Source organism: Pagrus major, chromosome 12 (genome assembly GCF_040436345.1).
Source record: "Pagrus major chromosome 12, Pma_NU_1.0".
NCBI classification, from domain to species: Eukaryota; Metazoa; Chordata; class Actinopteri; order Spariformes; family Sparidae; genus Pagrus; species Pagrus major.
The window spans coordinates 9,775,531-9,802,211 of record NC_133226.1 but is presented as its reverse complement, the minus strand read 5'-3'; the positions used below and the strand labels follow the sequence as shown (position 1 = coordinate 9,802,211).

The window sequence follows — 26,681 nt, the reverse complement described above, 5'->3', positions numbered from 1 at the left end:
GTTTCCTTAATTGACTGACTTCCCATGAAAATTGTCACTCTGCCCACCATGCTCAGATTACATATTTAAGAACATCTTATCCCACAAAGAAGTAAAGCTGTGATACATATTATAATTTGCTTTATTCATTTTTGGCAAAAAAAAACAACTGACATGCCAAATAGAACCCAATGGTGGACCAACCTTGGCCTGCAGACCCCATTTTGGGAAACCCTGTGCTAGAGCAATACAGTATTACTAGAACTGGCAGCTGTCAACCCTGTTTAAATGGGAAGTGAAAACTGAAGTTATTACTGTAGGAACAAGTAGTAGCAGTGATAGTAATAGTCAAAAGTTTCAGCAATAAGGTTATTAGCTATTAGCAGGAGCTGTAGCAAAAGCAGCATGAGGCATGGTATTTAACTTGGCAAAATACATTAGCTGTGATAAAAGAAATATAGATGATTGTCACACGTATAGGCTATAGACATACATAATAACTAGATGTACAGAGTGGTAGTGCAGGTGGTTCTAGTGTTAACACCAGAAGCAGTGATAGAAATAGTTGTAGTAGTACTTGTAGAAGCAGCAGAATGGTAATGTTCGTGGTCGGGGGGGCCATCAGGATCAGGAGCAGAAGCTACTTGTAAGAGCAGCAGTAGTGGTAGTATGTACATTTTTTCTGATAAATACTGTATAAGATAATTGTGTTTTGTGAAAAGTCATGTATCAAGAGGTAGCCGCAGTACTGCTGTCCTCTTGGAGATGTCTCAATTACACCAGCTCGTTGGTCCACTCTCCGGGGACCAGGCAGCTGTGAGTCTGACTGTGGCTAACTGGGATGGTCCCAAAGGACGGATATACTCACAGAACACAGCAGCATGGGAAAAGAAAGGAAGAAAACAGGGTAAGAGATAAGGAGAAAGGAGAAAAAGGGTACAGTAGAAGGCAAAAGTGTGGATAACTTCTCTAAGATAATGAGGTTTTATGAATAATTGGGACTGACGCTTGCTTTTTGCTACTGGCTAAGCTCGCCTTGTTCTAACAGCAATATCTCATAAAATCCAGATAGGGCTGAAATTAAAAAAAAGAAGTGGAAGAAAGGGATATGGGAAGTAGAAACTCCACTTATGTTTAGGATAAACAAACACTGCCTTCTAGATCTTCAGACACACACATGCTCACGCACACATACAGAAACACACATGTTGCGGTGGGAGGATGAAAGGAGCCTCACACAAACATAGCTCCCGTGTCGAATGAGCCGCTCTTATTGTGGAAAAACACAGAGATGTTGGTCTTGGCCAGACAAGAATGTGGGCTGTATTGGTACTGTGTGTGTCTGTGTGAGTGTATGTGTGCTGCAATGAGAACTCAAGCTTGCTAGTTATTTAAGCAGGATTTGCTTCAAACAGTCAACACACATACAGACAACCACATAGACACATGCAAAACAGGCTCATAACAAGTCTAATTATCTATTATACAGTTTGGGAAAGTGTGAACCCGGCTGCTTTTGACACATTTTTAAGTTGTGCATCTAAAGATGTGTGTGCGTATGTGTTTGTGGGCCTCTTCCTTCCTCTCTCCATCATACCCTTCACTCTGCTCGGTCTCATTCTGCGATCCCTTCTTTTTCAACTTCAGATGCTGTTTTGTTTTTAATCCAGGCGTCAGCAGCCAATGTCATTCATCCGCTCGGTGTTTTTTTCCTCCTTCACATTATGCAGCCTACCTGTTCATCTCATCTGCCTAAATTTGCCTTGTTAGCTTTCAAGTGTTTGGGAGGGCAAATCACACAGAATCCCATCAAATACAGCACTGCTGCGAGGTGAAGTCTTTGTAGCTTTGACTGACTCAACCCTGCAGGCAACACAAAAACATTCAGATAGCCTTGAATTGGTTCCATTCATTGTGGGTTATATAAACTGTTAGTGAGTTTCTTGTTCGGATAAAAAGACAGTTAAGTCGCTGATACAGATGCATTCCTCATTCTGTTCACTCATTCAAATGAAAAAAGTTCAAATTGAACATAACCATAACAGTACAGATGTTACAAAGTTGCCATGATAAAATGTTGGCAGTTCACATTTCTGCAAACCACTGATACATTGATATCTGCATGTGTTATACGCCACATAGCATATTGACATTTTTACAAAACATGTCATATCACATTCACATTTCATGCTTATGACCTGACTGCCATATAAAACAACAACAGTGGATTGCTTTGATGAAACTTGCTCAATAATACAGACACGTAATCAGTCAGTTTGAAGCCACTTATGAATATTGTCTTTCTCTCTGTTCCCCCAAAGTCAATGTCACTAATCAAAGGTGAGAAACTAGTCTTTGATTCACTGTTTGCATCTCATTGTTTCGTACGCTGGGAGTGCAGGAGAAAAAAACATTTACACTTGGAAAAACATTAAATAATGGAGAATAGTGCACAGAGAAAAACCCTTTCTGTTACATTTTGTACTGGTTCAAAAGCACCTTTTCTTGTCACAGGTCCCAATCTCCAGTCTTCATTAAAATGGGTTAATTATGTTCTTGTAAAATGATTTTTTAACATTTTGCTGTACTCATCATTGCACAATGCCCAAATACTTCTACTGTTAAGCACCAAAAATCTCTATCTATCACTGAAATGCTGATTAAAATCCCCTGAACGTTTTCCATAATCAAATAATAACACATTTAGAGGATTGTGCAGCTGTGGCAGAGGTACTGTAAATGCTTTTGTGAACTCGCGATATTGAGCTGGAGTTATTTCAGTTTGCATCCATCCACCATGAAATGATCTGCCATAACACAGTTAATGTGAATCAGTTCACTGTTCTGTGTGAATAACACATTTGTTGAGCCTGTCAGAGGCGGGCGACAGTTGTTACTTAACCTATATTCCTCTGTAAATCTTCAGAAGAGTCTGTGAAAAGTCATGAGCTTTGTTAGACAACAAGCAGTAGAAACTAATTCATGAAGCAGCGAACCTGCAAGATCCCCACCACAAACCGATCCTTCAACACCTTGTTAACAGGGAGAGAACTATAAATAATTCATGTATATATTTAGAGGTATACAACACTTTCTCTCTGCCAGGCACTAACAGGTGTGTGCGTCTGTGCACAGCACACTCACATGCACACATTTGTCTGTAGGTGTGTGATAAAGTGAGATTAACTGTATCAGAAAACTCAGAAGAGAAGAGAAATGATTTCAGATTTCTTTCAGCATCTCTAGAGGGGAAAGTTATTGTGTGCTAATCAGAGAGAAAGATGAAATCATCAAAGCAATACTACAGTCTACTGAGTCTGTCTGCATCTCCATGCTCCATGCTGCTTTCTCATTTCTCTTTCACCCTCCCTCCCATTTTTATTCTTTTTTCTTTAAGCCCTTTCTGTCTCCCCCTCTACGTGCTCTTCTTTCTCTGTCTCTGGGTGTCTTTTCCATCAATTTTCTTTTTATCTCTGATAATTTGAGCCATTTACTCTTGTTACATCTGAACAACAAAGTAGACTCCAGACCAGACCTTTACATTTCATAATTTATTTAATCGCATCCAACAAGAGAATAGCACAGCCAAGACAAATAACTTGCCTGTTGTGTTGTTGACATTTTGTATCACACAGGCTTCCTGCTGTTGCAAAAAAAGTGTCCATAGAAAACATGCCCTTACTCAGCATTTTCACGCTTGAGCTGTTTCTGTGACAGCTAATGTCATAATTGCAGCAGATATTTACTTGTTGTAATCGCACAAATTCAGTGTGGTCCCTTGCCAATTAAAACGTCGACATTCAGCATTTAAGATAAGATTTGGAATACAAATTGGATTTCTTGGCCTGAGGCTCTTGATGTATGTCTCTCTGTGGGTTTTCTCTTCCTGTCATGTTACATACAGCCTTTTTATATATCTCTCCTTCCTTCCTCTTGTCTCCATGCCCCCTGTCTGTCTCATAATCACAATCATGTTGTATGTATTTTTTTTAGCTGGAGAATTAAACTGAAAATTAAAAAAAACCTCGCCTCTGCAGTCCTGTTGCATTATCTTGGTAAAGCTTATTAAGAAATAATTAGCCTAACTCACTTTTGCTTTAGGCAGAATCTCCCAGTGGTATTTTATAATACTGACTTACAATAAAAGAGAGATAGTTGACAGTGTGAAAATGCTTTTGGGAAATGAAGACAGAATTATTATGAACATAGCACTGTTGTGCTGGACATGTGGCTAATTACTGTTGCATGATTCAAGACTATTGCTTATTTGAAATACCAAGCACACACCCTCTAGCTGGGATGTTATTGGTCCATTAGTTATAGACAACACATTCTAGTTCAGCAGGATCATCCACAATGAATTCATTTTGATTAATTGATTCAATATAAGTTTCTATCTCTTTGTTTTCTTAAAATAACAGATGCTACACTAACTGGTGGTTAATAGTAGCATGTTAGCTGACTTGCTACATTTCCAGAAGAAGACTGGAAAAAACTCTGAAAGTTTGTGCAAAATTTGGTAAAAGATAGGCAATGACAAAAAACATCCATATAAAACTCATGTACATAACCGTTCATTCATGATTTGTTCAGATAAACATGGTAAAAGACCCACCGCTTCGCCTACCCATGAAAACATTACGGCCTAATTTCGTGGTCAAGTTAGGAATTGCAAACATGCAACCTTACATCTGGTTATTATTATTTTAAAATAAAGGCACCAAAACTACATGGTTAGGTTAGGGTTTGGGTTCGAGTTAAGGAAAAGTAGATGGTTTTGCTTAAAATAATTACTTCCTTGAAATAACTACTATTACTTTGTTAGGTTCAAGAAACAATCATGGTTTTGCTTGAAATAACTGTTTTCTTAAAACAGTCACTATTAAATATTGGTTATTTCGTGGGACTCAGGATAGGGTTAGGGAAAGCCCTGGGTTGGACTGGGCTGGATCTGTAGTGCAAGATTCTTTTGGTTACACTAGCCCTTGATTGGAAATAATTGATTTGAAGTGTATCAATTGAACTGTATCTAATCACCAAAATAATAAAAAAGAAGGTATTAGATATGTTTGCTAGTAGCTGGACCAAACACATTTCATGAACCTATGAATGAGCCTCTTCCACCCTCTTGAGCTGCATGTACAGCATCCATAAGTTTATGCAGGAATTTAGTTTACAGGACTTTCTAGTCAAGGAATGTATACAAAGTGATTTCATGCACACAATTTAGGTGATGCTTTATCACAGCTGGTTTGACTGAATAAATACGATTTGAATACTGTATGATTAAGCTATAGTTGGTGACAGAAGGTGAAATGTTGTGGCATTTATCTGACAGGACAAAACATGCTTCCGTTGCTCCTACAACCATTTCCTTTGTCCATCTTTGCTCTCTTTTGATAATGATCTTGGCAGGCCACAATGAATAATGTACACTTACCGTAATGGTCGGGAGAGGTTCAGAGAACACACACACATGAGAGCCATGCGTGCGCACACATACATTCATGAGCACTCAGAGAAGCATGCAATGATGTGCTCAGACACGCACACGCTCAAACACACACTTTCTCAAGGACTTATGAGCACACCAAAGCAGGCACAACCACACACACAACAATGTATGCACACGCAGACACACGCACACACTCACATAGCTAGGGGTAATTCCCTCATTTCTTAATGATAGGCATCAGAGAGTAGGGAATGTAAATTATTAAAGCGTACAGCAATTAGATATATAACACTCCCAGGGAGACATACACTTACTCCATCTTACACACACACAACTGAGAATGGACCCACACAATATGTAGGATACATGAACACAAGGTAGACACATTTTCAAACAGATATAAAGATCGTTTGAGGCATATGAGGCACTCACGTTGGAACAAATCCATGCAAAGCTGTGTACACACTCAGACATGCATGTGTCATTGCAGCTCCCCCTAACAGTTATGAAGCTAATTACAGGTGAGGGTGACACTTAATGAATGGAGGCTTAGTATTTAAATACAAGATATGCATTCAAAACATTATTTTAGCAGCATTTGATTGTAGTTGTTGGTCAAGGTGGAGCTAATTTTAAATACTTTTTACATCTTTAGCAATGCGTCATATTTTATAAACTATTCACTAATCTGCACAGCAACAATGGTGACTATATCTGTGAAATAAATGCAGTGCAGATTAAGAAAAAAAAAAAGTTCCATCTTTCGTCACTGTCTGTGTTAAATTACAGCCCGCCATGTGCAGAAAATTCCTGCTTTGTCCTTACTGTCTTGATTCTGTGACCTCCAGGTTAATGACGGGCTCACGTCAAACACCTCCAGCGTCAAATACCCTTTTAGAAAAGGTATTAGAAGAGCTTATTAGATCTGGCCGCTAGCGTCATTACAGAATTCAATCTCAATGGTCTAACTTGTTCCCAGGCTCAAGACACATTTCCTGGGAGACAGTGTCTGTTGTCCATTGCAGTTTGAACTAAATAATGAATTATTCATTTGAGATTTCTGCATGACAACAGTGTTTCATATCTTCAGATATCCTCTGGATGTAGGAAGCTGGGCAGTTGCCTATTATAAAATTCATAATGCAGGCTATAGCAATGTCAAGGGCAATGTGTACGGCTTTAGAGACACATGTGGGAATCAAACCTTCAGAGAACATTACTTACCCCTCTGTCATGAGAGTGGTGAGGTATCACAGGCTATTGAGTACAAATTTAGATGCAAAGCTGAACCATTAAATTGGGATTAATGGCCTCATCGCTAAATTGAACATAATTTATTTGATTACATACTGGTCAAAGGCTGAAGGCAGCAGGGTAACGTGATGCAGGATGTCATTGTTCATTTGATCTTTGGTTTAATGGCTATTCAGACTTTCTTCATACATATCAATTGTTCAATCAAGTTGTATTCCTGTGTAAGTGTAGCTTATCTTAATTGGTGAAGCTGCTGTGCATTGGATTAGCCAAATCTTTTTTTGTTGTAATGCATTTGAGTCAGATAAGCTTAGTTAGCTTGTAGCAGTATGTTAGTAAGAGAATATAGCCAGTGACATTACAAGAAAGCGAAAAAAAAAAAACAATTGTCTGCTTCATCACAACTGAGCCTGGAAACATTTCAGCCAATTATGTTGTTACTTTTTATTGAGTGGTAAGAGAAGTTGGTGTCCTGTGGAAAAGAAGCGTTTTAAACCTTATTTTGGGGCAAGGAAATGAAACTTTATGAGCATTTTTTATTTATCAGATTTGACTGGTGATTCAATACATGTGGTTTTTTATGTTGTGGTGACCATTGAAAGTGAAGTTATGGCTCTCTCTCCATTCATTTAGATAGGGGCCTGTTCTTGTTAGCCGAAATAACTGCTGGGGGGAGTTACCAAGATGGCTGCAGAGTGTTAAGGCTTGCCTAAAAGTACTTAGTAGCCTTTTCTTTCTGGACAGCTGCAACTCTTTAGAGCTCCCCTTGTCCCTTACGCTCATCCCAAATGCGGCATCCATGGATGTTTCCTGAGAACTGGATATTATTTTCCAAAATTGCAACCATTTATTCTCATAAACGTTGCTCTCCCAGGGTGACCTCCCTCCTGTTTTGCATCCTCATCGTGCAGCCCACGACATGTAGCCCTTGGCCCTCAAAATACTAAATCTGTATGGTTAAAAATTCCCAATACAGATGTGTAATCGACCATGTCTGCCTCTTGAGGTTTCCTTTCAACTATTTCACAGACAATTTATATAATGGTCCATTTGAAAAAAGGCTTTTAGCGCCCCAAGGAATTTTTACAGCTCTCTTACAGTAATGCATTTATTTAAACCTTCATTTAACCAGCAAATCCTCAGAAATACATTTTCTCCTTCACAAGATAGACCTGACCTAAAATGGCAGCAGGCAGGTGCTGCATGGTTAAATGAGAAAACACATAATTAATTTACAACAATCACATAAAGCACAACAAAACAGATCTTGAGAGACATGGGAGAGGAAGTTTGAATGCGATGCTTGAATGCTTCATACGTAGGCGGCCACATCAACTTTATATTGTAAATTCCATCCCACCGCTGCCACATGATGGCCCCAGTGATTGAATCACCTGACCATGAATCCTAGATGTTCCCGTTTTATCGACCTCCCCTCCCTCCCTTCCTCCAGTGGCCTCTGCCGACCCTCTCGTGTCAGAGCCCTTGTTGAAGCCTACAAGCTTTCTGAGTTGCACCAGTATATTGCTTAAAAGCTCTTACTGTGCAGCCTGTGTACACTTGTCACTCCTTTCCTTGTAGTGATTGTGTCATTGCTTCAACTCTCCTCAGCTTCTGCTCTCCAGCGGGGGAACATCTCTTCTGATACACTCAGGCTGACAGTCACTCCCTGTTTTCCCTCATGAATAGAAAATGCAGCTTTTGAAAAACCACTTCACGTTCTTCTGCCCCTACTGTCCATTTCTCACTGCACCTGACCTTGCTTTTGTCTTGAGAGGAAAAACATTGTCCGACCTGGCCTCCATGCTACACCAACTGTAAATCCCTCTTTATAAGAGCGCCTGCTAAATGTGCAAAATGCTAATGCTAAAGCAGGTGACTTCTAATTTAAGGGATTAATCTTTACGCGTTTAACAAAGTTATACATTATCTTATGTGTACTTTATGCAAACCCTATGCATGTCAGTAAGCAATAGCAATAAAAGGGTGTGTTTGTGATAATCATGTTTACTAAGCATATTGATTTTCTTTACAAATAGAGGTCAAACAGATAACAGTTAACAAAGACACAACAAACCTTGCAATGACTGTCATGGTGAAAGTAATCCATTTAATTTGCTGTGTGTGTGTGACTCGGTGGGCATATTCAAGGTGTTGCACATACAGCTATGTGCATACTTGTGTGCGTACTTAAGCACAAGCAATGATAAATGCATAGCAACGTCTGACTAGCCCTGAACCCACATGAAAATTGATCTGTATATAATCTAACCGGGGAATTTCCCTTGGCAGTATCAAAACCAGTCATTTACCCTTCACACAGCGGTTATGTGATGTGCTCACAAACACACACAGATATGTACAAACACACACACACACATGCAGTGAAGCTACTCATCTGATGGTAGCCTTGCTGATGTGAGCCTTTTGGTTTTTGGGTCACGTTCAAGGATGAAGTGTTGCGCCTCAGTGCTGTTGACTGTTTATATATGGGATGTGTTCAAACGTCTGCACAGCTAATGATATGGGTGCTGCCTTTGGTCTCGCCACACAAACGCCAACCACAAGCTGGAGGAAGGAAGAAGAAAGATTCTCACACGTCTGTATCTGTTCTATCCTGGTTTATTCTGCTGTATTCTGTTATGCTCTATTCTATTCCAATCTATTCTATTATGCTCTATTATGCTCTATTCTGTGGCGTTGTATCCTGTTGTATCCTTTTGTGTTGTGTTGTGTTGTGTTGTGTTCTGCTCTGTACTATTCTTTTATGTTCTGTTGTGATGTATTGTGTTCTATTCCGTTCTATTTAATCGCCTTGAAACTTGTTCTTTGTTGTTCTGCTCAATTCTTCTCTGTTCTATTTAATTCTGTCCTATTTGATTATGTTCTGTTCTGATCCGTTCTATTCTGTTCTGTTCTAGTCTATTTCTCAGATAAGGGTATGAATATCATATGGTTCATATTAATACCACTAAAGGTGTTAATGAGATATTAACAATATTGTGTCTTGAATACGAGGAGAGTCAGAAATTATGCAGAGAGAGCTCAGCAGCTGATGTGAGATCTAAACAATGATAGAGATAATTGTCCAGTATAGCGTAACCAAATCTTTCCACACATAAAGCAGTGGAAATACATTGTAGAGGAGGTCCTGCTTTGTGTGTAGATGGTGGGTTGATGCCAATCCAAACAGTCAGAAACTAGAGCTGCTTTAGCCAGTTAGCCTTTTTGCTTTTATGTTCATTAATGTACATTATCCATGAAAACAGAATTATAAACACCATGATAAAATAGAACCTACATTATCTTCTGTGACTTATCTGTGTCTCGACCATGGATGTGTGCTGCAATGATGCTGAAATTGTTTCATATCATCATGAATATTGTTATCGCTTCAATATGCTTCATAATGTAATTTTTAAGCAGTATTACCAGCCCTTATTTTATTGTATTCTGCCCTGTTTGGCTGCTCTTTGCTCTGTTGTTTGGAGGTGAAAGGCAACTGGAGCTGGGTTATTACATCAGGCTACGTATGATATAATACCTCAGGCGCTGCTGTGAGCTGCTATCACAGATATTTTAAATAAAATAAAGGGTAGGTGTGGGTGGATGATCTGTAAAATCAATGTTATCATCAGTCACTTATTGATCCCATCTGCCCTCTTGTGCCTCTTACTTTGCGTTTGCCTCTTTCTTAGATTCATTTTCACTCTCTCTTACCTCAGTCTTTTATCATATTTCCCATTTTATTTCCTTCTCTCTCACCACCCCCTCCCAATGTATCTCTAAAGTGATTTAGTATCATGTGATTAATGAGGGCCATTAGAGGCCTCAATATCAACGTGTTGTGGAGTTCACCAGATACGGCATCTGGCCATCCGTGTGTGTGTTATGTTTGTGTGTATGTGCATGTACAATATCTGCGTGTCTGTTAGTGTGTTGCTGCGATGTGTGTCCACAAATTACCCTTTAGCAAAAGCAGATAAACGCACAAACACATAAAAATGCTTTTGCTTGTGGGTTATTTGTGCACAAACACATTCATGCGCGTGCATGCCGTGGCGTTTATTAAAAATGTAATTAAGGTTCAGACACCTTGAAATGCCGCTATGGTAATTTGTTTACTGTCGTCGTCATCTCTAAATAATGAACAAAGCTGAAAATATATCCTTTGAATCCCTGAAATAACATGGCCTCAATTACTTTTACACCAAGTGAATCATGAACTTGTTTCTTTTTAATGGCAGACAAGCAATAAAAGCACAATAAAGGAAACCTGGCAGCTGTGGTAATGTATTTAATGGCGTGTGAGAATAGTTTGTTTAGGTTGACATTAAAACGATTTTCTGTACATATTTTTGTTTCTCCGACAGTTTAAATTTCACTCCTGAACTGTAGTTAAATATGGCAGCAGATCTTTATGCCAAGTGAACCATTTTAATTAAAGGTCCCATATTGTAGAAAGTGATATTTCCATGATTTGGAGGGATTATAAAGCAGGTTCAGGTGCTTTATAGATTGTGTGAAAGTATCAAAACACTCAATTAACGGTGAAATGCACACAGCCTGTATTCGGACACTGTGCCTCAAAAGGCGAGCCCTCAGGTCTTCCGCACAGTCACCGCCCTCTGCCACAGCCCCATCACAGCAGTGGTTGCAAAACCTCCTGAAAAGCTGATGCAGAAACGCAGTGGGTGGTCCCTGCTCAGGCCCATGAAAGCTGACCAATCAGAGAAGACTGGGCCTTAAAGAGACAGGTGCCAAAACGGAGGGTTTAGACAGAGGTTGAATAGAGGTGCTGCAGCAATGGACAGTATGAGACATTAAACATTAATATTGAAGCATGTGAACATTTCTTTTAAGTTATTATGTTGTTGATTTTTAGTTAGAGATCAGGTGAATAATAAAGGGTATTTGCCTCCATATATGAAGTTGGCCATGGTCGCCTCACTTCACTGGATGATAAGTTTCAGTGTGTTGCATTATTACTTTTTAAAGATCAAATCAGAAGCAAGTAGAGTATTATAAAGAAACATTTGACCCAGCAGGAAACTAGGCTGAATATAAACGCACTGTAATATCTCCGTAAAGCCTGAGAACAAGATAAAAACACTCACTAAACTTCACAGCGACAGCGGTGTATTATAGTTTTCAGCCTCGTAGGCTGTTGTTTGTACATCATAAACAGAGCAGTTTTGTCCTCTGTGTGTGTCTGATAAGAGGATTTGAGAGGTTTAAGGCAACAGTACTTTATACATACCATAAGCCCCCATATTTATTGTTCACTTTTTACCTCCATCCCACTTGGCCTTGTCGCTTTTAATTCATCTATTTTATTATTTATTTATTTTTTTTGGGGGGGGGGGGATCACACACGAATAATACTGGATTTAAACTAGACAATCTTCATTGTTGTTTTCTTAATACAACTGTGCAAGTCGAGGATAGAATATAAAACACGGTTCATATATTTTTTGTTTTTGTGCAGTCTCATATCTGCGGCCTTCAATTGTTTTGTTTTGTCTGAAAAGCTTTATTTTGAAATGGAGAAAAGTACTGAAACAAAGTCACATTATGGGTGCATATTAAAGATATAAATCTTCTCAATTTTTATATAAATTGTTTTTTCAAATAAATGGAAACGTATATGTTAACAGATGATAAAACTGTTCCAACTGTGAATGTTTCCTTCTACTTAGTTAACTTCCTGTTAAAAGCCAGAAACGTGGATGTATGCGCCTTGATTCAGTAGTTAACAGTCTGCTGTCATCACTAGGATGTCGGCCCACCACACCAGCCCACAAGCTTCGACAAGATTAGTGGATAGTGTTTTGATTTATGTCAGGTCTCTTTTAAAATACTCAAAACTGTCAGTTCACAGCTTCAAACGGGGCCCTGTTTCAACATCACACAGCTGCAGAGCGCTGCTACAGATGATTCCGCCTGTCAAGAAATCACATATCCTAATCACGCTTGAAAAAACTAACGGGCCATAAACTCAGATGCCGCTGTCTGCATAAGCCCAGCATTTATCGACTTTGCATGTGGTTTCCCATGATGCATTAGAGGATCATCTCTCTTTCTTCATCCTAAGACTGTGCATCACTCTCCTGCTCCTCCTTTTCCTCCCCGGCTTCTCTATAATTTTACCTATGATTCAGTCTGTAATTGAATATTCCATCTGCTGCATGGACCCATATCCAAGTTCTTTAGCCACGTAGCAACGAGGTAATGTTCTGGGCACTGAGCGGAATAGTCAGACTTCTGAACACGCGCTCTCCCTCAACCAGCTTCATCTACTTCATGTCTGTCTACTGCATTCCTACGTTTCCCAGGATGTCTCTCCACAACCCTTAGAAAGCATGCAAAATTATTCAACTCAACAGACGATTTTATATTTAGGCAGGGTGAGCAATAAAATGAGCAGTTTTTTTTTTTCCAGTACAAAAAGAATACAAAAGTAGGTCTCTTATTCAATAAGCAAGATGCATCTGCAGCTGCAGTTGCTCTCTATGATGGATTTGTCTTTGTTTTATTGTTGAATATCAGTGTACAGTGATAAACTCCATTGTAGCTGCTGTGGAATTACCTTATCTACACTTGGCTAGCTCTCCTTACAGTAAGAAAAATGCATTATATAACACAAAGGGTGCTGAAGTATATAGTGTTAAAGCATGTTGGGGTGGACTGAAGAAAAGCCATATATCCAAAGTATGTGGGTACCCCTGTCCCACCTATGCTGTTTCCAGTCTAGTCGCCATAATAATATTTTGTCATTGTTATCATATCAACATCTCTACAATACGTGTCATTTTACGTTCATTTTACATGAATATGAGTTGGGCTCAACTTTTGTTATTGTGAAACCACTGAATATTTTTTAACGAGACGTCTTGACTTTTCCAGCCATGTTTGTGGTGACAAAACTAAGTACTTTTAGAACCTACAATTTCAATGTATCACTGGTTTGCAGAAATGTACATAGCCAACATTTATTAGCCAATTTGTTTGCTGTCTCTCATGGTATGCATTCCAAAAAAGGGAAGTTTTAATGCTGCATCATACAAAGTTATTTCAAACAACAGTGTACTTCTGACTTTATGGTGACAGCTTGGGCCCTGTCCTGGTTCAACTTCAAAATGCCTCCTGGCCCAAAGTGATGTCCATAAAGAAATGATTTTCCCTAGTTTGGTGTGGAAGAACTTGACTGGCCAACACAGAGATGTGACCTTAAACCTCGTCCAACACCCTTCAGATGAAGTGGAACGCCAACTGTGAGCCGGCCCTCATTGTCCAACATCAGTGGCCAGCCTCACTAATGCTCTGGTGGCCAGATTCCAAAAGTCTTGTGGAAAACGAGACATTTGTCATTTCAGGCGCTCAGTATAAATACTAAAACAAAAAATGCAGCTGGAACTTTGCAGCAGCCTCCTTTTATTGGCTCCATTTTTCTCCAACTAAAAACTCTTCATGCTTTATCCCGTTCCCGTCGAGAGGTTGCCTACCCTCTGGTCTTTCTGGCTCCCTCTTTCTCTCCTTCTGTGTCGATCTATCCCTCTCTGGCCACGGACTGTCACCTTACGTTTAGTTTGAGGAGCGATGGAGAGGAGAAAAAAGTGAAGGGAAAGCAGCAGAGAGGAGGAAGCTATGCATGAGGGGAGGGAGAGAAAAAACATGAGAACAGTATGGGAGCTCAGGATGGCGGTTGAGTGGAGGATTTGGTATTTAAGGTTTTGTGTGTGTGTCCATGTGTGTCTGACCGATATGCACAAAAAGAGGGATGTATGTTTTTGTGTGAATGTGAATTCTGTGTTTGAGCTTACTTTTGTGTCTTTGTGTTTGTTTGTCTGCATGTGTGTTTTCGTGTGTGTGTGTGTGTGTGTGTGTGTGTGAGTGGGGGCACGCCCTCAAAGAGCAGTCCACTGCAGGGGGTCATTCATGATTTCATCACCCAAGCGCTCGATAAAGCTCCCTCAAACACTCCTCCTTTTCTCTCAGCGCCTCTTTGCTTCTTTCCCATGCTCCCTCTCTTTTTTCATGTCCTTTTCCTCCAGCTTTTCTTCACACTGCGTTTTCTCTTCCTTCTCTGCTATTTTACCATTCTCCAGTCATTAGTGCTCTCCCTCTCCCTCTTCCCTCTCTCATCAGTGGATTTACACCATTTCTGCCCTTATCTCCTCCTGGTCTTGTTTGATTGTATCTCCAATCTCCATCTTTTTCTCTGGCTCTCGACTCTTGTTCACGCCTTGCCTTCAGTTTCTGCCTTCACTTTTTCTCAATCATTCTCCTTTCCTTCATCCTCTCTCTGTCTGTAAAGTGATGCAGGAGCACGAATCGAACCTTTTGAATAGAAACATTGAGATGCGCGGGAATAAATACACGGTCATGCACACAAGCAGACGCTGTCGGCGAAAGATGAGAGGATTATTGCAATATAAAATAACTTTTTCTTCTTTCATTATATTCTTTTTTTTATTGGAAATGAAGAGCAGATAAAAATAGTACAGAATGACAACAACTAAATATCACTTTTACTTTAATAAAGAGAGAAGGAGATAAAGGAAAAAGCGAGTCAGCACCACTATGATGTTTCATTTTAGCCACTGACTAGTTTTTAATGAAAGAATCCAGACTAAGGAGTTACAAATTGCCCAAAATACCATCGCCAGTGCAAAGCGTGGCAACTTTTTAGGATAAACTCATGATTCTGATAAGTCCAGAATCATGTTTTTTAAGTGTGTACATGAATCAATTTAAACTGCATGTTGTCAAACCAGAATATTTATTTACATTCTTTATAATAAATGGGTTTAATCAAGGTACAAACACTGAATGAGCCATGTGCAGTTGCACACACCTCATCCCTTTCATTAAATGTTTCAGATGGACGGTGCCATTTCTGCTGCCATCAGACGACTTTGGGGAGGCAATCACCCTAAAGGGAAAGCTTTCATATTTTCTACAAACAGTTTCAGATGACAGATATTGGAAAACTCACCTCTACACCTCCCCCACTACTAACTGGACTCAGATTCAATTTAATACCTTATTTAAAATGAAATTGCGTTGCCGCTATTGTATGCAAACATTTTCTGTGATTGAATTTATATTAAATTGGAACATAGATTTTGCATGACTGGAAGCTACAATAATGCTAGAGGACATCTACGCCCATGCCAGATTAAAGATTACATACAATTACTCAGAGCACATCACAAATTGCACAAAAATTGCACAAAATGCTAAAACTCAATTATTCTTTTTGCCCTGACATCTGATTTGTTTTGACTCTCTCCTAAAGCACTCCCCTGCCTGGTTTTGGCATAAGTAGCTTTTTAACAGCTAGAGGTGAAATAAGTTGCACAAGCAGAAATCTCCTTGCATCCAATAAAACAATCACTTTCCTGGTGGAACAAACCTGCATCGGCACAAAAAATACAGCACCAAAACCTTTAAAGCAGTCAAACTATTACTAATGTTTGGTAATATAATATGAAACTTTACAGGAAGCACATGAGAAAATGAATGAGTCTTGTAGGTTTAACAGAGTTACTGTAATTTAACTGACTATTCACAGAGGAAACTTGAAATGCATTATCTTTTTGAAATGTAAGAAAAGGTCAATCCAGTTACTGTAGCTTTATGGTCACTAAGATTTACTGTTATCTCTCTCCTGAACTGATCTTTATTTTTACACATAATAGTCTGATGGGAATTAGAAATGGGCAGTGCTCTCTCTCTCTCTCAACACTGTATTTATGAGCAGCACATCAAAGAACATTCTAAGAGTTATAGCAGCCTATTATGAGAGAGTATAGAAATACAGTACGAGCGTTGTGTGAGGCTTTTTTTCTTCGAAACTGAATCATCAAATGACCTTCTACTTGGAAATTTATAACATCTGCCTCCTCTGTACACACACTAAGAGGACAGTGGGACACTAACACACACACACACACCTCATTGGCATGCCTATATGCCTGCACATGTCCTGTCAGATCCAAGAAGGCATTTAAAACACAAACAAGGCTTCTATTCACTTTGGCCTCATGCCAACCTGCAACACACACACACACACACACACACACACACAGATAGATATACACACACATACACAGGACCTATAGCGCTTCAAAGACAAGCGCTTGCAGGTTATGCAGATAAAATTAACAAATGCATACTCACACACACATATAACTCTGTGCACAGGGTTCTACAATTACACAGGAATATTTTGATAGAAAATTCCCTAACACCCCAGGTGACTGACCCCCTGGTGTTGAAAAAACACACACCCCCCTCTCTCACTCGCGCACACACACATACACAGGTTTCCGTCAGCCAGATGAAATTGCCCTTCAAAGTAACCGCACAATCAACAGCAGCACAGTTCTGACCGAGGACTCTCCACAGCTTTCAGATTGGTTCTGTGTGATCTCACTGCAGTGTGTGTGCGCGTGTATGTCCTATACGTGTATTTGTGTGTGACTATATGTGTGTGTGTGTGTGTGTGTGTGTGTGTGTGTGTGTGTGTGTGTGTGTGTGTGTGTGTGTGTGTGTGTGTGAGTCTGCAGACCGGAGAGAAAAGGTCCTTTCGCAGGTGACGTCGGTGGTATTTGTGCGCCACAGCACGGAGCGGTTAGTCGTGTCACATTCCATCCACATCCAGCTAACACCGTAGCCTGCCCTTTGATACTCTGAAACACACACTCACACACACGCACACACACACACACACACACCAGGCAAGCTAGTGCACTTACTTTTTCTTTTTACTTTACTTTGTTAGATCCTAAAATAGAAGATTTTATGGAAAGTACACTAAATTTAACCTAAAATTGTATGGAATTTGGTCAGTAAAAAAATAATAAATGAACAATTATCATTATATTTTGTATAAAACTGGAACTTGTAAGATAACCAATCCAAAAAATATAAAGACAAGCAACAACTTTGTTCAAGCAACACGTGCCCGTCCACTGCAAATGTACAGTGTATGAAATCAATGATGTTCAAATCTGCAAGTGGCAGCAGTTAACAGGTTACAACAGGATAGATGCACTGAGCAAAGTGGTAATATGCCTGCAAAATGTGGAGATTTAAAGGATGCAGGCATCAAAAATATTTTGAAATTTGGTTTTGTATGTATTTAATGAGGAAGTAAATGCATTCAACTTGTGTGTTAGAGCTCAAGGATTCATGCAATGTGTTGTGATGAGAAACAATGGACAGAAAAAACATCACATAGTACCTTTTAAAACAATAAAGAGCATAATAATAAAGGGTGAGGAACATCAGTGATGTTCACAATCCCAGGACTAACATTTGTAATGTGATCCATACTTTTGGTTTTGAATCTTCTGTCCCTGTAGCTTTCCTCTCAAAGTTTCTCACCCCTTTCTTCTTTTTGAGCCTCTTTTTCACTGTCAGATTAAAGCTTTGCAAAAGTACATTATGAGCATCAAACCACCCAGAAAAGATTCTCTCTACATTAAAGTAGACTCGAGAACAATGAGCTTTTTCTCTATTCAGATCATTTCAGTGTAATGGAGAGCAGACACAGTCAGGCTCCCAACCTGCCAGAAACACACTAATGTGTTTATAATGAGGAACAAGTGTATTACAACTCATGTCACAATGAATGAATTTCAAAGTGAATCATTACTGATGTCGACTCTCTTAATGCACTCCTTTCTTTTGCGCTCCCGTGTACGACATTTTTGTAAAGGAGTCTTTGTAATGAATGAAAGTAAATATTTTATCTGGTTGTGTTTAAGGACACCACTGTTTCATTGGATTTTACATTTCAAATTCTAATTCTGTCCCAGAATGAGAACTAAAGGAAAGGAAGTACTGAGCAGTGTGTGACTTGTACTTTCTAAAATACTATTCAAAGCCACTAATTTTATGTTTTTATGTAAAATTGCTCCTCACTTTGCTACAAAAACGTAGGTTTTAAAGATCTAAATCTTTGTCAGACTATTAAATATTGCACCAAGGCTACATTCCCAGCATTTCAGTGCTCCTGAAAAACAAACTTGTAGGTGGTGACGGAATAAATGTTTTTCTAAACTGCAACCTAAAAAAAAATCAGACCACAGATATCCTGTGTGAAACCAGACAGGAGCTTTTGTTGTTATGACAAGCAATCTGCAAACCTGTGGCCTTGACCGGGTCTGCCCATGGCCTTGTCCAGTCTGCCACTGTGTGGGTAAATAATTCACCATGCCGTATGTGTGTGTGTGTGTGTGTGTGTGTGTCCCGATGTGTGTACTCAACTCCAATGGTAGCAGGTATAGTGTTTAGCCACAGGGGCACTAAAACCATAAACCTCAATATATTCTAATTCAGTGTAGACTTTGGGAAACTGTTCTGTTGCTGTTTCCCAAATAGTGGCACACAGTACTTCAGGAACACACACAAAACATACAAAGCTAATGAAGGGTTAGCATGACATAAATACATGAGGCAGGATGTTATTGCCAGAGCATCAGTATGTAACCAGTTACACTGGTTAAACAGTATTAACTGTTCCTGAAATCGGTGCCAATAGACTGAAGCCTGCTTTGGCTAAATCTCTAAAGGCTTTTTCTCATACTGGGAAGTTTTTTTTTTTTTGTGGTACATTCGGTGAAGTGTGACAGGTGTTGTCAAGTCCAGGTGCAGTGCAGAAAAGCTGTCCACCTCAAAATGGTGATCTGGGCTTCACTTCAATCAAACTCCAGTGAGGCCCCCTGGGGTTCACACCAGATGTTAAATGTTAAGTTAAACAGTATGAGTTAGTGAATGCTAATGTTGTCCATCGTTAAGCACAGTAGACAGCAGGGTGCCTAAAGTGGTCATCAAAACCAGTGAGACAGAAGCATTTATTATTCACTTTGATGGTTTGATGGAAATGATTAAACATAACATATGGATGCATGTGCCTAAAATGTCTGCCTTGATCCTGCCTAGGATATGGATACCAGTCTCAATATAATACCTGATTTTTACTGCAGATAGAATACATACTTTTTTTCAATACCTTATTTTAAGTTTGTTTTTTGTTTTGTTTTTCATTTTATTTAACAGAAGAAGTTCTGAAATGTCTAATCTTGTATAAAAACAACAGCTGCAACACAATCACTTTGCTTGCTTGCTTGTCTAAAAGTGCCAAAATATTGACTTGAATCAGGAACTGAGAGTCTCAGAAAATCAGAACTATCTGATCAAATGAAATGTAAACAATTGACAAGACAACACTGGCATCTTTCAATGTTTGTATTATGAACATATTTTGTTCCATACCAAGCCATAGAGTTTATAAACCTTGTTTTTTGTATAGCCATTTGTTTTTCTATGAATTTGTTTTCTACCTTGTACTTATTCGACCTCATCCTTTCTTTCTGCTCTTTTCCAGCTCTCTGTCTCTAACGTACAGTGGTTATGCAGACAGCCATGGCGTAATCTTCTGTCTAATCTGTTAATCCCATTAATTATCACACAGCCATTATTCTACCCAGTCATAATCCTCCCTTGGAGACCTCCACCACACGTATAGACGGGAGCCAAAATGATATGGAAATGATAAAGCATCAGTGAATTACACAACATGAAATAATAAACCTCTATTTTTGCTTATGTTATGGTAAATGCAGTATTTTCTTCCTCTCCTCTGTGTATGAAGCCATCAACGTCATGTCAAAGGGTAGACGGCACCAATAGGTCATTTTGAGTAAGCCCAAGTATAAAAACTGGCAATAAATGTTGAGTTGCATCATTTTGAGAAAGCTATTCAGGCAAGATAGCCTTTAAGATTTTATTTGAAGCTGTCAGCAGAGGTGTAGTCTGTAGATGCTGGGTCTTCTCTCTGGCCCGGGGCCAATGTTTAAGAAATGGAGAGATCTAGAAGGGGGTATGCTTTATTCAGATGCAAGTTCTCTGAGTGATGTTGCATGGCCTCAAAAGCAAGGCTGAAAGTTTTTTAAATAAAGTTGGAATTAGCTGATGCTTGGATTGAACTTCTAACAAAAGAAAGACCCCTTATCACCAATCAGGAAATGGTTCACAATCGCCACTATTTCAACTTTCAGAGTAAAGCATTGTATTACAAAAGGTGTGGTGGGATTAAAATAGTAGATGGTTTAGAGATCTTCCCTGTGTTTTCCTGCTATATTTGTAACAACAACTGCCAAATTGTTAAAAACATTTTTGAGCAGGCAGATAAGGGCACACCACACTCACTGTACATGTTTATATGTCAATTTGATTCTTAACTCGGAAGAACAGTTTGAACTGATGGGAAGGGCATGCAAGATTTTTCTTATCATCGGTAATCGATTTTGAGGAATAAGCTTGTTTGTTGCTGAGTAAAAACTAAAAATTATCTTTGAAACTCTGAAAATGTCAAAGCAGACAGTTAGTTTTGACCGGTTACTCTAGCTTCCCTGGTGTTTTTCTTCAGCATTTCCTTCTCCAAGGTGGTTTTTGTTTTTCATGTAGTCAGTGTAGTGACTGGTGGGATAAAATCAGCGGTAGGCTGTTTTTCATTATTGAAGTTTTTCTCTGAAGAGAAGAAACATCGTAAACATCTCAGTAGCTTCAGAGTGGGTAAAAGGGGACTAAAAACTATTTTAACACTTTCTGAATGATAAAAAACATCAACCAAAACTTCACATTGCTTTGTAGCTACGGAGGAATTCAGGGTATCTGCGGGGACATTAAAAGTCTAAAAACCAATAATCTGAATCTTAGGCCTTAAAATGTCTTGATTATGATTTTGGAATTATCGTTGTCCTGTTGGATGCATTGGAGAAGATTGGGATCTGGGGAATTTGGTGACAAGGTTGACGCCTTGAGCTTTGTCATGTTCATTGGTCCTTTCCTGAGCAGTTATTGTCACGTATCAGGGTGCATTGGTCTGTTGGGTGGGCCACCACCATCAGGGGCTGCCGTTGTCATGAAGGGGTAAACTTTGTTGGTAGTTATTGCTTGAAAAGAAACGGTCAATGTGATTTACTTCACCTGTCAGTGGTTTTATGTTGTATTTGATCAGCGTGTGTCCAAGTCTTTATTTTTCTGATAAGTTGGCTTTAATGAGTTATTTGATGCTTTAAAATGAAATTAAATGATGAAACATCATGATTGACAACTGAGCCCCGATTGTGAATGAGCGCAATATGGCAGTGCTTGTATCTGGGATATTTTGGCTTAATTTTTTCACAGTGGGATGAAGTGAAGATTCATCGTACATACATGTCAATAGTTAAAATCTGCAGAAACTCTGGAATTGATACTGAACAATGATGCATATGGATGTACAATCTTGCTCAGAATAATTGAGGCCCTATAGAATTGGATGCCACTCATCTCTTCCTGTGTTTGCAATGATTGACACATGTGAATGCACTCAGACGGCCCGTCTCAAATATGACCCCAAATGGGACAAGAGCTTGCGAGCATGTAAATGTGCTCAATGCTTCAAAAGGCAGCTGATGCACAGACCATAATTCATTCAGCCAGACCACTTAGCCTTATTAGTCTACAACAAAAGATTAATATTTCAAAACCATAAACAACAAAACAAACAGAGAAGCCACCGCGGCACCATAACTCAGGCCCAGGCCACTTAACGTTATTGTAAACCAAATATTTAATATTTCAAACCATAAACTAAAACAAACAGAAGAGCTCTTCATCCTGACAGAGTGCTATCACACCCACACCCACCCACTTCCCCATCTCTCCTTGTCTTGTCTCACATGGATAATTTGTGTACAGTATGTGTTTGTGCATTGTTGTTTAGGGGGTTTGTTTTGGTTTATCAAATTAATCAAACGCCCTAAATGGAACAGCTGTCTGTCTACAGGGAGGAAGAGATTAAGGAAACCGAAGGGATGGAAAAGCAGAATGAGGAAATCATGACAACAGAAGGATGAGGCAGAAAAAAGAGGGAGGAGAAGGAATGTATGAGAAAAGGAGGAGACGGCAGATTGCAAGAGAGGATAAGAACAAGAGTGAGAATGGGGTTTGAACCATTAACAAAGCACAGCAGACATGTGATGAGAGGAGGAATGGAGAGGGAGCAGCAAAGCAATTAACAAAAAGAGAGGCAATAAGTAAGTCAGAAATAACACATGGATATTGCATTTTAAGTGGAAAAAAAGGCAAAGATGGAACGAGGAGAAAGTGGAGAAAAAAATGGAAAATAAGGGAAAAGAAGTGATTGTCCAGGTGATCAGTTCTTGTTGCTGTTATTGCATCCAGGCCCCTTTTCAGTCAAGAGTCAGCTCAAACACAACACACCATCACTCACACACTAATGACTAGCTAGCTCAGTGTTCCTGCTCTGATATGTGTGTGAGATTGTGTGCTTGATTTTTTTGTAGGGGCCAGCAGTCATCACACTTTCTTCTGTGGAAGTTTTTCTGTCTTCTGGTCCAAAGCCCAATTTGGTACAATTGGATGTTTGCTAATTGTTTTTATTTGAGGAATCACTGAGAAAAAGATCACTTTAACAACATCACACCGCTGCCACGCTGTTTTATCAACCAAACCAATGATAATGAAACTGCTAATGAAACACTTTCCAGCCTTTAAATCTGCATCAAAAATATGTTTAATGTGGTTAAAGCAGTCTTTTAGTCTACGGCTACAAATTAATATGAGTGATTCTGACAGTATCTGTTGTTCACAGCTGGTACATCTATACAGATCTATATTTCCCTGCACTCAACACTTTTACCCCTTGCACGTCTGAGCATTTAATTCAGTGTTTCCCACACTTAGACTATACTTGGTACAATTAAAGCAACACTATCTAATCTAAGCAAACTCTTAAAGCAATTCTGAAGGAATATAGTTGATTTTTCACTCAAGTCAAAGTACAATTATCTCATTAAAATTACTTTGACTCCGTCATCATCTCAAGCTGCTTTTTTTCTGTAGAGTACTGACCGAGCCTGACCCTCGCTCCTTCTCTTTTTTATGTCTGAACTTGACTTGAACCCGGCACAGTGGTTACCATGGTTACAGCTTGGCTGTTTACCATGATTACAGACATGTACAGTGTAGATAAACGTGAAAAGACAATGGTCTACGCACAGGACATGACTGAGCCCAACCAGAACCCTAAATCATGATCATGATATATATATATATTATTATTGTTGTTGTTGTTGTTGTTATTAGTATTATTATTAGTAGTAGTATTATTTCACAAGTTTAACTGCTGGACACAAGATGTCAAAACTAATGTGTTGAATCAGATTTTTGAAAATGAAAATGTACACTTTGACTTAACACTTTGAATGTGAAGACAGCCTTCATATACTGCATGTCATCATTTACAGTGTAGCTCAAACATTCAGCTCGTATCTAGGAACAAGAAGAAAAACACATTTTGACTGGAAGAGGACTTTAACTACTCATGAATGCTCATATTAACATATTCTAAATACTTACGAGACTGCTCCCCATGAGTGCTAATATTGATTTAATTGATACATTTGGCACCACTAATCTAATAACTAATCTTCTGATTGACAAATTGTTATTGTCATCCTCATTTCCTCCATAATTATTGTTGTCTTCATTGATTAGATTAGCGGCCGTCAATACGCCATCTGACAGCTGTGACTACAAGTCTTTTGTTTTGTGTCACCCAAGCCTTCATTGAGATTTGTATGGAATGGAAGTACTATTGATGGGAAAATGAAGGGGATCTGGTTTGGATTATTCCTGCTGATACTGGATTTCATGGACTGTATTGGTTCTTAATTTCATCCGCAGATGGTGCACTCGCTATGGGTTTGTGTATGTTAACCTCATCTGTGGTCACACACACAGACACACACACAGAGTATCTTATTTACCACTCTCCGTTTGACAGAATCCTCCATAATTAGTTTGGCCGAGGCCGCTCTGCTTTTTTTAATGGGGTGAAATTATTTCACCGCATCAGCACAGAGGTTTGGAAAAGTTCATCCAACCACTCAATATCTTGAACCCCCAACTTTGTGTATGTGTGGAGATAACTGTGTGTGTGTGTGTGTGTGTGTGTGTGTGTGTGTGTGTGTGTGTGTGTGTGTGTGTGTGTGTGTGTGTGTGTGTCTTTGTTTTTTGCGACGTGGCTTTGCCCCATTGTGCTTTCGCGTGAATGTGTGTGCAGTTCTGTTTTCAATGTGATAATGACTTATTGATCTGACGACAAATTAATTTGTCACCCTGGAAGTCTGCCTGATGGTTAGTGCGTGACGCGTTTCACTCCCTCATTCACTTTGTTTAAGTCTTAACTTTCTGCGGCTCCTCCGGGCTCCAGTTTCACTTCTCCTTCCTCTGACTGTCTTTCTTCTTTTCTGTAAGTCTCCCTCTGTTTCTCTCTGTCAGAACGACAGACCTCTCCTTGATGTGGTCGTGCTGAGATATCCGAGGGAAAGCAATCTGTCTCGTGTGATTTTGTGGTCAGAAGTTAAAGTTTCATGCAGCGTTAGCCATTGTAGAAGTCCCCACATCCTGCGTCTATCCCACTTTTCTACTCTTTACCATGTAACCGCTGTGGAAGGCCACCATATCCTGCAGCTATCCTCCGTGGTTACCACAGCTGTTTTCAAATGATTCCTCATGAGGGTGAAGTAGGGAGGTAGCAGGATCGCATTGAATAAAGCACTTTGAAAAATTAGGGCAATTCCAATTTTAAGATTTGCTTAAATCATTTCAGTTTGTTGGCTTTCAGTGTGACTGATGTGCTGTCTGTTTAATGTTTGTGGTCTTTTATGTGTGATCTTTTCATATCTTTTTATGTTTTCTTCCCTTTTAATAACATGAAGTGCTTTCTAACAAAGTTGTTTATGTAGATGGCTCTATATAAATATGTAGACTTGACATTTTGAAGGCAAGCACCCACCTTGAACTTTTTGTGTATAAGTATTTATTTGGTTTGCTGTGATTCACACAGATGTCTTCACACAGTGTGTCTTGTAAAAGCCGCAGTAGCTCAGCATCATGTCGAGAGCTTCTTAATAAACTAAAAGTAATGAGCATTTTGTAAGTGAATGCAACGGGGCTCTCTGCACACTGGAGGTGAAGCCCTTTTTTTTTTTTTTCAATTATATTTTCATATTACTTTCTACTTTAAACGTACGCATGTATTTTTGGCTGCTGGGGGTCTCCAAATCAAAACAGTGAAAACAAAAGAGTAGTTTGATGATATGACGATGTGTCATGGGAGTTGTTTTATTCATTGTTAAACCACCAACAATTCAGATGAAAATCTATGTGATGTGACTCAGGCAGAAATGTTCACAGACTAGGTAAACTATAACGTTTTATTCACTATGTTCAGTCATGTTCACCAACTTCCTTCCTTACTCTGTTATGATCAGTTGTTTTCCGGAAAGTTATGGCAGCAGGTGACCAAATGAAACTACAGAAAAGGATTAGGGCCGCTGTAAAAACCCTTTTTTCATAATTCTGACTATAAATCCTGAGATTAATATCAGAAGTCTGACTTTAAACTCTTTTGAGGTCAGAATTCTGGGGAAAAAGTCAGAACTCAAATGTTTTTTTAGAATAGCCGTAATGTTTTTTCCATATGAAAGCATTGTAACCTTGAGTAAAATTAAGGATTTCTCTGGGTTTGAACAATTTTGGAAACATTTTGGATAATGTAAGTGCACAACAGAACAAATATAAAAAAGGTCTTTTTTTGTGACATTTTAATTCGGAATTGGTGCAAAGTAATTTAGGTTAAATAATAGAAGGATAAACATGTCGTTTTTCAAACTAACAGGTTGTAGCAATTGTTTTACTATCATTTACTCTGGTGATTTTAGTTTTTTGTAATCACTATAATCTCGTCTGGGCTATAAATTATCAGGAAATTGTTTATTTTGTCCATTAGCAATCCAAAACCCACATGTATTTTACTTTAACAATGATATAATAGAAAAGAAGAAAATCCTCAAAAAATTCAAATATTTATAAAGGTAGTGACTGTATGGTATTTTTGTTTGAT

General features: G+C 39.0%; 1 protein-coding gene across 2 annotated transcripts in view; it reads left to right on the top strand.

The window, feature by feature from the left end:
• cntfr (ciliary neurotrophic factor receptor) overlaps positions 1–26,681 on the top strand; it is a 238,751-nt gene that overhangs the window by 151,976 nt on the left and 60,094 nt on the right. The window lies entirely within an intron of this gene.